Source organism: Pseudophryne corroboree, chromosome 2, assembly GCF_028390025.1.
Source record: "Pseudophryne corroboree isolate aPseCor3 chromosome 2, aPseCor3.hap2, whole genome shotgun sequence".
Classification (NCBI taxonomy): Eukaryota; Metazoa; Chordata; class Amphibia; order Anura; family Myobatrachidae; genus Pseudophryne; species Pseudophryne corroboree.
This window is the reverse complement of record NC_086445.1, coordinates 286132482-286144739: the sequence shown is the minus strand read 5'-3', so window position 1 is coordinate 286144739 and position 12258 is coordinate 286132482.

Here is a 12258-nt window from a genome sequence, read left to right as displayed (position 1 = left end):
ACAATGAGAGAAAACAGTAGGATTTCTGAGCCCACAAGGGTAATGTGAGCTTATCATCACTTGTTGCACGCAGGCCCAGGTAGCAATCACAAACTGCTGTCTGTAGCCATGTAAGAATCACCCTCTTTCAAGTTGATCTCAGTTAAATGCAACAATTAGGTTTAATGGCTTGGAGTGGTCAATTCACTGTAAAAGAAAAAGTCCACAAAACATTTCTGTAGAAGACAAACCTTAAAATATATCTAAACTCCACCCACTTTTCAACTCTGTCTCTACTCTTCTTCAGTACTGCCGCATACTTACCAGCACAGTATGGGGTTAATTAACATTTACAAAAGCCATTCTAAAGTTTCCTTCTTATGGCCCTCTATAACCATTTAACCAAAACATTGTTATATCATTAGAAAGGATCTTTAATCTGGCTTTAAGAAGTACTAATCATCTAAGATGACTGCTATATTGTTTTAGTGTGAGCAAATATTGTGAATTTCTGGGAAGTATAATTTATTGATGCTTTGTTTAAGCTATTGATGAAAAATCACTTTCTTGACTTTACAGCCCCTTTAAAAGCTACCACAGAGACAATCAGACATGCTGGAGGGAGAAGAATCACTACGAATATTCAATTCTCTAATTTCTCCTTGGTTTACAAGATCACAAACAATGGGACATCTTCGTTATTTCAAGTGCAAACCTGTGTTTTTAGGGTGCTAGCGAGGGGCTGTGAGAATGAGAGTAAGCAGAAGGATAAATCACACTGATAGAGATTAGGTGGCTGACTGCTTTTAATGTGTCTAGCATTCTCCTTGGGAAGAATAGCAATCTTTTACTGTAAATCAGTTTTATTGTGCTAACGCCTGTAAGCACCAGACAGTAACTCACAGTTGCACAAGAAGGAGAACATGATTAGCAATGTTAATTAAACAATTTTTTACATAATTTAGTGCCTATAAAGTATGCATTGTTTCACGAGCCATTTATATATAGATATGCAGGATTTCTCAGTGCAGAATGCATCAATAATACAGGTTAATCAAATAAATCAGCGTCTTTTCTTTACTGATTTCATCAGCAGGCGCATAAGAGGAACAGCAACAGATATGGGGGCTGATTCATTCCTGACCGCTGCTGTGCATTTTCGCACAACGGGCGTTCAGGTCGTAACTGCGCATGCATATGCACCATAATGCGCATGCGCGTCAGACAACAACAAAGGGCATCGATAGGCTGGTGCGAAAAATCCGATCGCACCGGCGTTCGCAAGGTAATTGACAGGAAGAGGTCATTTTTGGGTGATAACTGACCGTTTACTGGGAGTGTCCGTAAAAATGCAGGCGTTCTCAGGCGTTTTCAGGGAGGGGGTGTGACGTCAGCTCCGGCCCTAATCAGCCTCTTCACATTGCACTGTAGGAGTAAGTCCTGGGCTGCGCAGAAACAGCACAAAGTGGATTTTTGCAGCTCGGCATACACATAGCATCGCACACTTGCACAGTGAATTTACACTCCCCTGGGGGCGGCGACTATCTGAACGCAGGACAGCAAAGTTAGCAGCCCAGCAATCAGGTCTGAATCACACCCTATGGTAAAGACACATACAGTTTAATAAACTGACGCAGCATTTACATAATGGTAAGTATGGATATTTATGCAATATAAGCTCAAACATATTCTGCATCCAGCAGACCCATTTCACATGAACTGAAGGAACACATTGTGCTCCTGTGATACGGAAAGAAACATGAACACATGTTCCAGGTCCTGTGTAGGCAGCCACTAATTGTCAGCTGAGTCTGTGATAGACATGTTATTTATCAGCAGACTGAATTAGAATACTGGCATGCCACGCTTGTAATTGACATTGTTTAAAGTTTTTGATGGGATTAAGCCATTTGTAGTGTTTCTTTGCTCGTTTCCATGCGGGATACCAAATTTCTAATACAGGGTTTACGTGCAAGAGATTGTTGATGTTGTTGGAGTTTGGAGTTCAATAAGACAGCTAATCCTTTAACATCATGCCTTCCAATACTTGCAGCACAAAGATAAATACTACTCAGGGAGAATGCTAGACGCATTATTTCCCCCACAAAAGCAATCAGCCTCCTTATCTCCATCAGTCTGATTTATGCCTCTGGGTATGCCTGTTCTGTACACATCAGCTATCACTAGACGCACAAAATCTGATGTATTATACTTGTATAATACACTGAATGAAAATCTCCTGAGTTATAAATGACTTTGGTTCACGAGTACCAAAAGGTATATTTATAAAGTGTAATTATTTGGAGATATTTATGCATTCATAAACATTATATCTATATATCAATAAAAAAAAAGGAAAGACATCATCAATGTGCGGTTACAGAGTGATTCTGGCCCATTCGTCCTTCACATGCCTATTACTGACCTAAAATAGCAGAATGAGGAGTTAAAATGTTCTCCTGCCGAGAGAGGTTCTCTATCAGCAGCTGCAGTAGCTAAGAAGTAGCAGTTGCCTATCTCTGAGGAATTGCAAGTGTGTACTGATTGCAAAGCCTGGGAGAGATAAAACAATTTGCATTTTTATAGTTGCTTTCATCTAAACAGGTCTCTAAGGTGCATTATAATGATATTTCGGAGTTGGAGAGTGGCCACCTTTATAGCACTATAAGGGCTAAGCATTGTAAGACTCATTTGGTGAATATCCCCAGCACAGAATCTTGTGGCACTATACTGATGCATTGACATGTCACTCACTTCATTTAAGAAAAAGCCAGAGGGGATTTTTTTTTTAACTCTACATAATTGTGATATTTTTGTATCTGGAAAACTTTTAAATATAGGCTCAGATTCTGTTCATTATATTATGGTGCAATGAACCACATATGAGAAAATACAGTAACCCATATAGAACCACGGTTCTTTTGGCCTAATTCAGACCCCATCGCAAGTGTGCAAAAATCGCTATGAAGTGATTTTTGCACATGTGCGTATGCTGCTATGCGCCTGAGCACCTTCCTAAACTGCGTTCTCTTCAGAACGCAGTTTAAGACCTGGAGGGGGGTGGGAATGGTTCGTCAAAGCTGCATTTTGTGGGCGTCGATACTCCGTTTAAGGGGCACAGTCCAGACGGGTGTAGTATGGTATGCCGGCGGCTGGGCTCCCGGCGGCCAGCATACCGGCGCCGGGAGCCCGACCGCCGGCATATGGACAGTGTGGCGAGCGCAAAGGAGCCCCTTGCAGGCACGGTGGCGCGCTACGCGCGCCACGCTATTTATTCTCCCTCCAGGGGGGGCGTGGACCCCCACGAGGGAGAATATCTGTCAGTATGCCGGGTGTTGGGATCCCAGCGCCGGTATACTTTGTGCCGGGATCCCAACATTCAGCATACTGAAGACCACCCGTCCAGACAACACAGATGTGTCTGGGCTGTTGCTGGGGTGGGTCGCGGCGGCTGCGTGATGTCAAAGCAGCCGCTGTGACCCAAAATATGACGGTAGCCATCTGTCTTCACAGCTAGGGCTACTCAAACGATGCAAAAGCATTGCCGCCATGCAAGGTGGGGGGTCGGCAGGACCCGGCATGCGGGGCGGACTTGCACTGTGCTGGGCATCCCTCCGCATGTCTTAATATTTCAAAAGGCTTGGGAAAGGCAACTAAGCTGGGCAGGGCACACACACACTGGGCTCATGGCCTCATTCAGAGAGGGATGCAATGTTGATTTAGTATGCAGTGGATTGTCTGCCACTGCGCATGCGCCTAAGTCTCACTGCACATGTGCAGCGATGGTGGTCACAGGTAAAATGTAATCACAAAATGATTGACAGTATACAATACAATACAGTTTTATTGTTATTGGTAAAAAACAAGCTTCACAGACGAAATTCCTTTGTGCAAATACAGTAATTACAGCAAAATAGCAACGTCACTAACAATAAAAATATACATATACAATTCAGACATTCAACAATCGTACTGCTGATGGGAGGAAACTGTTATGTAAGCGTCCAGTGCGTGCCTTCAAAGTCTTAAACCATTTTTGGGAAGGTCATTTCTCAAACACCTTATGAGAAGGATGGCTACGGTCAAGTAAAATATTTCTGGATCTCTTCCTAACTCTAGATTCATAAAGATCATGGATTGTTGGCAACTGCACTCCAATGATCTTACCAGCGGTCCTTAATGTACGTTCCAAAGCACTCCGCTCACTTGCAGTGCAGCTGCCATACCAGACTATAATACTAAAAGACAGGATGCTCTCAATTGAGCATCTATAAAAATTTAACATAGTTAATTTACTCACCCCCGCAGCCTTCAGACGCCTTAAAAAGAAGAAATGCTTCTGTGCTTTCTTTAATTAAACACAATGAGGTTGACGACCAAGTCAGGTCCGGGGAAACCAAAGTACCTAAAAACCTGAATGAATCGACAACCTCAACATCCATACTATTAATGGATACAGGCAATTTAGGCACTAAGCCTCTCCTTCTGAAGTCAACCACCAATTCTATTGTCTTAGATTTGTTCAAAATTAGATGATTAGCCCTACTCTAAGTGACTAACTCGCCAATCTCATATCTACTGTATACTGCGTCTCATCATCGTCAGAAATCAGTCCCACAACCGCTATATCATCAGCAAATTTAATGACCTTCACAGAGTCAGGGGACATTGTGCAGTCATGCAGTCATGGGTACACAATGAATACAGGAGTGGACTGAGTACACAGCCTTGGGGGACACCCATCTACAACATCACCTCTGTTAAAAAAAACCTCCAATCTTACCACCTGCGGCCTGCCAGATAAAAAATCTAATACCCAGTTACAAATAAAACCGCTCAGGCCTAGATTGAACAGCTTTGCCCTCAAAGAAACAGGGATAACAGTATTGAACACAGAACTAAAATCTATAAAAATCCTAAAGTAAGAATTTTTATTCACATCTAGATGGGATAAAGTGGAATGCAAAACAGTGTTCACCGCATCATCAATGCAGCAATTTTTCCTGTATGCAAATTGAAATGGATTGAACTCCGCTGGGATGAAAGACTGGATGTATCCGAAAACTAAGCACTCAAAACATTTAATCACCAGCAAGGTTGGAGTGATAGGTCTATAATCGTTCAGGCTCTTGGCTAAAACTTTCTTAGGAACTGGAACAATGTTTCTAGCTTTAAAACACAGGGACCACACAATTAAAAAGAGAAACATTAAAAATAAAAGTAAATATCCCTCCTAGTTGATCAGCACATTCCCTGAGGACCTACCTAGGAACACCGTCAGGGACAGCACATTTGCTAGGAACAACACGCCGCAAGAAATTTATCACAGCTTTCTCTTCAAGCAGAAGAGGAAATTCACCATCCCGAGGGATGTGAAACTTGATGGGCACACTATTATCATTATCAAACCTCAAATAAAATAAGTTTAAGTCCTCAACCAGCTCTCTACTAGCCTCACTCATGTCACTTTTCTATGATTTAAAACCAGTGATTTCCTTAATCATCTGCCATAAATTTCTGGGGTGTTTATTTTGTCTAGTTTTATCCTCGATTATAGCAGAGTAACCGGTTTTAGCCCTTCTGATACCTCTACGCAATTTAGCCCTAGCCTTCCTAAGCTCCACTGGATTTCTGGATTTAAATGCCCTATCACAAGCATTAAGCAAGGCGCAAACTTCTGCGTTTAGCCACGGCTTCTCGTTTGCAAAAACTCAAATTCTTTTCCTAATGATAACACTTTCCATACAACAATTTACATAACCTAGGACCAGTAATGCTAGCAACTCAACATCTATTACATTGTGTGCCACACTCAATAAACATATCCCAGTTAGTGAATTCAAATTTATCCTGTAACTTAGCCAAAGCACCTTCCGGCCAAATAGTGACCATTCTCCTGACCGGTTTAAATCTCTTTACCAGAGGTTTGTAAATTGGTATTAGAAACAAGGACATATGGTCAGATTTACCACTATGGGGGCATACAACAGTTTCATAAGCGGAATCAAAATTAGTATACACCTGTTCTAAAACACGAACACCTCTAGTGGGAACGTGAACATTTTTATAAAACTTTGGGAGAACCTTTTTTAAATCCACTTGATTAAAATCACCCGCCACAATAAATGCAGCCTCGACATAAGTATTCTGAAACTTCCCTAAAACATCTTAAAGGCAATTTAAGGTGCAGCTTGCATTTGCATTAGGGGGATGTACACAGCTATCACAATCACTACCGTGATTTCTCTTGGCAAGTTAAAATGGTCTACATTTGACTATCAAATATTCAATATCACTTGAACAATAAGATTCAATAATAACAGAGTCAGTACACCACATACGCTGAACATAAATACAAAGCCCACCACCCCTCTTTTCCCCAGAAGCTAGAGTTCTGTCTGCTCTAAAGAAAATCCTAGTCTCGAAGGAAATAACAGATTCAAGCACCATATCATTTAGCCAAGTCTCTGTAAAGATAAGAATAGAACACGACTTTAGGTACTTCTTGTTAGCGAAGTCCACTTGTAAATTGTCCAGCTTACCAGGCAGAGACTTAACCTTAGCCAAAAATAGGCTGGGCAAAGGGGGGTTAATAAAGCAGAATCTAAGCCTGGTTTTAACACCAGCATGTTTCCCCCTTTTTTCGTTTCCTATCTCTTCTCTGGTATCTCTTCCAGCTCTGCCTCTGTCTCCAGAAACAGCTAGGACCCCATTGATGTCCCCTCCCAGAATGCTGACCATCCCTCCAATGCCAGCTTCTGTCCCCACCATTTCCAGACCATTTCCCAGGTCAACAGAACTACCTCTCCCAGGATGCATCTTCAGCTCACGCACATTAACACATTCCATGCTCCTTGCAGACGCTCCAAGAGCACTTCGCTCTGCTCTGACTCCTGCTCTGAAGCCGCCGCCGTCAGCATCAGAGAAGCCCGCAGATGCCATGGCGCCAGCATCCACAGAGCCTGCAGCAGCATCCGGCCTCCCCACAGCCATTCCGTGGCCAGCGGTGCCAGGCAGCCCAGTGGATACCGCCACACTCGCAGTCGGTGCAGCCGGAGGAACTCCCAGGGTGGCTCTTGCAGGATCTCCAAGCAACATCTCCGTCCTGGCATTCAGCTCTCTAGGCCAAACACCAGACAGCCGCATTGCCAGCAGCGCCTCACGGAGGTTTACTATTGTACACCGGCCACCACTGAGCGCTGCTCCCAGCAAAACACACTGCATACACAGGTACAAGCATCCATAAACATTGCCAGTCCTACAAGTGGCCTGCATCCACACAGCTGCAGCGTTTGCACGTGCCACCATTTTGTATCTACAATGTTATATGGGACCATTTGTGGAAGGTAATGGGGGTGAGGCGACTTAAACACAGGCATGCCGTGGCCATTTAGGTGGCGTGTCTCAGCATGCGACCACAATACCACACGTAGTAACAATGGCTCCAGCGCCATACTTTCTGCGGCCATGCTGCGCCATTATAGGGCTATACAGAACTTCGATAATTGATGCTGCTGAAGCTGCATCTTTATATTTTGCCACAGGGATTTGTATAGCCACCACTTGGAGTCTCAATACAATTCCAGATAGCTGCGGCATTGGCATATTTTCTCATGGTCGCTGCGTATAAATTCACAGCTACAAATGCGTACCTCTTTGAAACAGCCATAGGTCAACCTTCAAAGTTGAGGTTCCTCCATATTGTGTTGGTATTGCATATGTGTACAGTTTCGGAGGACTTTGCGATGGTTCCATTGGGCATATATCTTCTTTCCTGTGCGACAGCTTCACTTGCAATGATTAGCAGTTCTGCAGCCTAGGAAACCACAGCTGCATATGCATTTGTGTACACACATGAATTGTGTGAGTTGTAGGCATGCCTGTTGGTGGAGAAGATTTTGTATGTTTTTGCCAAAACTGAGTGCTAATTGGGTAATGCAGAGTCATACACATTGGGGGTCATTCCAAGTTGATTGCTCGCTGCCGATCTTCGCAGTGCAGTGATCAGGTGAAAAAACGGCATTTATGCACATGCGTATGGGCCGCAATGCGCACACGCGACGTATGGGTACAGAGCTCTTTGTGGTTGTGCTCAGGTCCTAGCAAAGTTTTTCTTCGCACTGACGGCCGCAAGAAGATTGACAGGAAGGGGGCATTTCTGGGTGTCAACTGACCGTTTACAGGGAGTTTTTGCAAAAATGCAGGCGTGGCTGAAAAAACGCAGGCGTGGCTGGGCGTTCGCTGGGTGGGTGGATGACGTCAAATCCGGACACGAATAGGCTGAAGTGATCGCAAGCGCTGAGTCGGTTCAGAGCTACTCTGAAACTGTACATACTGTTTTTGCAGAGCTTGGCTGCACAAGCGTTCGCACTTCTGCAAAGCTAAAATACACTCCCCAGTGGGCGGCGGCATAGCGTTTGAACGGCTGCAAAAACTAGCTAGCGAGCGATCAACTCGGAATGACTCCCATTGTTAGCACATTTACACTTGTGACTGAAGCAGCTTAACTGGGTTATAATGGGACATTCTCATGTAGGTGAATTTGAGTGACGGCTGTGCAGACATAAGTGTAGATACAAATGTAGCCACATTCATCACACCCGTGGCACGGCCACACAAGCACAAATGGTGTGCTGTGCCGTGGGTGTGACTTTTTATGCTGAGCTGTGACTACCCACAGCCAAATGTATTTCCTATAGTGACTTGTGCATGCGCATGTGTGCGTCATAGTACATGGGCAAACTAGTCACACCAGCTTTGCCACGACTAGGACGCTCGGCAGCAAAGCTGAGCGCAGACACATCTTTACCTTAAAAAATGAGTATGAGCGCTATAAAATCTAAACAAGAATAAAATAATAATATAATAAATGAATAATGTATATAGGTAAGAAAATAGTGAACAAGATACCCTGCACCTAACATAATCACTATTCAAATCTTAAAAATAAGGAAAATATAGTAATGTGCTGCTGCTAATAAATTTAGATATGCAAGAACTAAACCAGTGTGACACAAATATAAAAGTAATGTTAAATTATTATAACTAGACTGAAAAGCATCTAAAAAAACATATATGCTACAAAAAATGCATGACTAAAGAGGATATGAATGAGTATATAGGGCACTCAAAGAGAAATCCAGCAGTAAGAGACCGCAATTAGTGTGTAAATATGTCCATAGGAATATGGAGAGTATCTCCACAATGGGCTATTGCAATAACTACAGTAGGTATAAATGAGCGGTGAATATAGAGGCATGCAGGGTGGCAAATATGAACCACTTGGCCCATCTAATCTGACCCTTTTATAACCTTATTGTTATCACAAACCCTATTAGATCCTTAATTCTTTCTAAACATTAGCTAATGTTTACACTAATAATAATAATAAGAAGAAGAAGAAGAAGAATTTTATTTATATAGCGCTCTTTCTCCAATAGGACTCAAGGCGCTTAACAGATACATAGCATAATATAGTACAGAAAATACTGAAGTACATTTTCATAAAATACAGAAGCATGAAGATACTAAAAGGGACATTATGGAAATGCTTGAGTAAACAGAAAAGTCTTGAGTCTACTTTTGAAGGATTCTATAGTTGGGGCCTCTCGCACTGTGTGGGGAAGTGAGTTCCATAGAGTCGGAGCCGCATGACTAAAAGCTCGACCCCCAGATGAATTACGGTAGATTCTAGGTACTGCTAAAAGTCCTTCATCTACAGATCGCAGTAATCGAGTGGGGCAGTATGCGGTCAGAAGCTGTTTCAGGTACCTTGGGCCTTGGTCATGTAATGCTTTGAAACTCAGTAAGCCAATCTTGAAGATGATTCGCCATCGTACAGGCAGCCAGTGAAGGGAGTAGAGGATGGGTGTTATGTGGCTAGAATGGGGCTGGTTGGTTAATAGCCTGACAGCTGTGTTTTGCACCAGCTGTAAGCGATGCAATTCTTTTGCTGGTAGACCAAGGTAGAGGGCATTACAGTAGTCTAAACGAGATGATACAAATGCATGTATGACTTTTGGCATATCATCTGAGGGAATTAAGTGCTTGATTCTGGCTATGTTCCTCAGGTGAAAGAATGAGGATTTGATTGTGGCTGATATCTGATGTTTAAGTGTCAAGCCACCATCCAGGACAACGCCAAGATTCCGCACACGATCACTGGTCTGTAATTCTGAATCCCCGAGTGTAAGTCCAGTTGGTTGGCTATGCTGCAGTCTTGTCCTTTGATGTTGCGGTTGTATCATAAGGACCTCTGTTTTATCTGGTTTCAGTCGCAGCCAACTGGCGCTCATCCACTCCTGGAGTTCAGCTAGACAGCCATTTAGGGTTGCTATTGGGTTATCAGTGCCCGGAGCAAAGGACAAGTACAGTTGTGTATCATCTGCATAGCAGTGGTAGACCAGGCCATGGCGCCTGATTATTTTGCCCAATGGGAGCATGTATACTGCAAAAAGCATGGGGGATAGTATAGAACCTTGTGGGACACCACATGGCAATGGCACTGGTGGTGATGAGTATAATCCAGATGATACTCTCTGTGACCTGCCTGTGAGAAATGATTTGAACCAGCTTAGGACTGTGCCATCCAGACCACAGAAATGTATCAGTCGCTCAATCAGAAGCCCATGGTCCACGGTATCAAATGCTGCCGAGAGATCCAGAAGGATTAATATTGAACAGTCACCTCTGTCTTTTGCCATCAGAAGATCATTTAACACACACACCAGGGCTGTTTCAGTGCTATGTCTTCTCCTGAATCCTGATTGAAATGGATCATAAATATCATGGGTTGTCAGGCGGGTTTCCAGTTGATTTGCAACGACTTTCTCAATAACCTTTTCTAGGAAAGGAAGGTTTGATACCGGTCTGTAGTTGGTCATGCAGTCGGGATCTAAATTAGTTTTTTTAAGAAACGGTCTAACAATTGCTTCCTTTAGGGGTTCAGGAAAAATGCCTGTCTGCAAAGAGCATTGAACAATTTTTGTAAAGACAGGACCAATTATATCCATACAACCTATTAGAAGCTTGGTTGAGGCTGGATCCAGATCACAGGTGGTGGGACGCAAAATCCGAGCAATTTCAGCAGTGTCCTTTACATCCACTGGATCAAAGCTGGTCCATGAAGGCAGGTAGCTTATATTGGCAGGCTTTGTAGTTTGGCACTCCTTTGATGGCACTGTGGAGATTCTAGCCCGGATGGTGGATATTTTATCTGCAAAGAAGTTTGCAAACTCGTTGCATCTTGCCTGGGAGAGGGTCTCATCAGTCTGCAGGCATGCTGGCTTGCAAAGCATCTCCACTGTGCGGAAAAGTTGAGCTGGCCTATTGTTTGCTGCTGTGATCTCATTTGACAGGAACTGTGCTTTCTTACGAGTGATTGTCGATTGATATTCTTCGTTATGCTTTATTAGTTTTATTTTGTCATCCGCTAGGTTAGTCTTCCTCTATCGTCTTTCCAGTCTACGCCCCCTTTTCTTGAGCTCACTAACACTGTTGTCGAACCATGGAGCTTGACGTTGTGGTTTACGAGGTCTTAAACGCACAGGGGCGATAATATCAATTGCAGCCATAACATCCCTATTATAATAACGGACTAGGGAACAGGGATCTTCACAGGCACCCAGTATAGCAGAGAGATCAAGATTTGCTGCAAGAGCCTGGGGAGTCATACCCCTCCTTGGACGATACCTGGTCAACTCCACGGGCAGAGATCTTATTTGAGGGGTTGCAACTGAGAACCAGAGGGAGTAGTGGTCTGACCAGATGACTGGGTTTATTTTTAGGTCAGTGACTTCTAATCCAATCTGAAAGACAAGGTCGAGAGTGTGACCACTTTTATGTGTGGCAGAGGGAATGACCTGTGTGAAGCCCAGACCATTCATTGTGCACAGGAGGTCTTGGCCAAGGTGTGAGAGCTCATCATCCACCCATGCATTGAAATCCCCGAGGATGAGCCATCTTTGATGTTCCAGAACCAGGCCAGCAACAGTGTCTGCAATTTCTTGTAGAAATATCTTTCCATCTCCAGGTGGCCGGTAAATGAGAAGTACTCTGAAACCTAATCCTGTCGAACTCCAGGCAGCAATGCACTCAAATGAGCGAGTAGTTTCAATAGGGTGGACCCTAAGTTTAAGTTCTTTTTTGAAGCAGATAGCCACCCCGCCACCCCTGCGGTCCAGTCTTGGGTTGTGGATGACAGAGTAGTTTGTTGGTACTGCAGCCTCCAATATAGGTGCTGCATTTTCATCTAGCCAGATCTCTGTAATACAGGCTAGA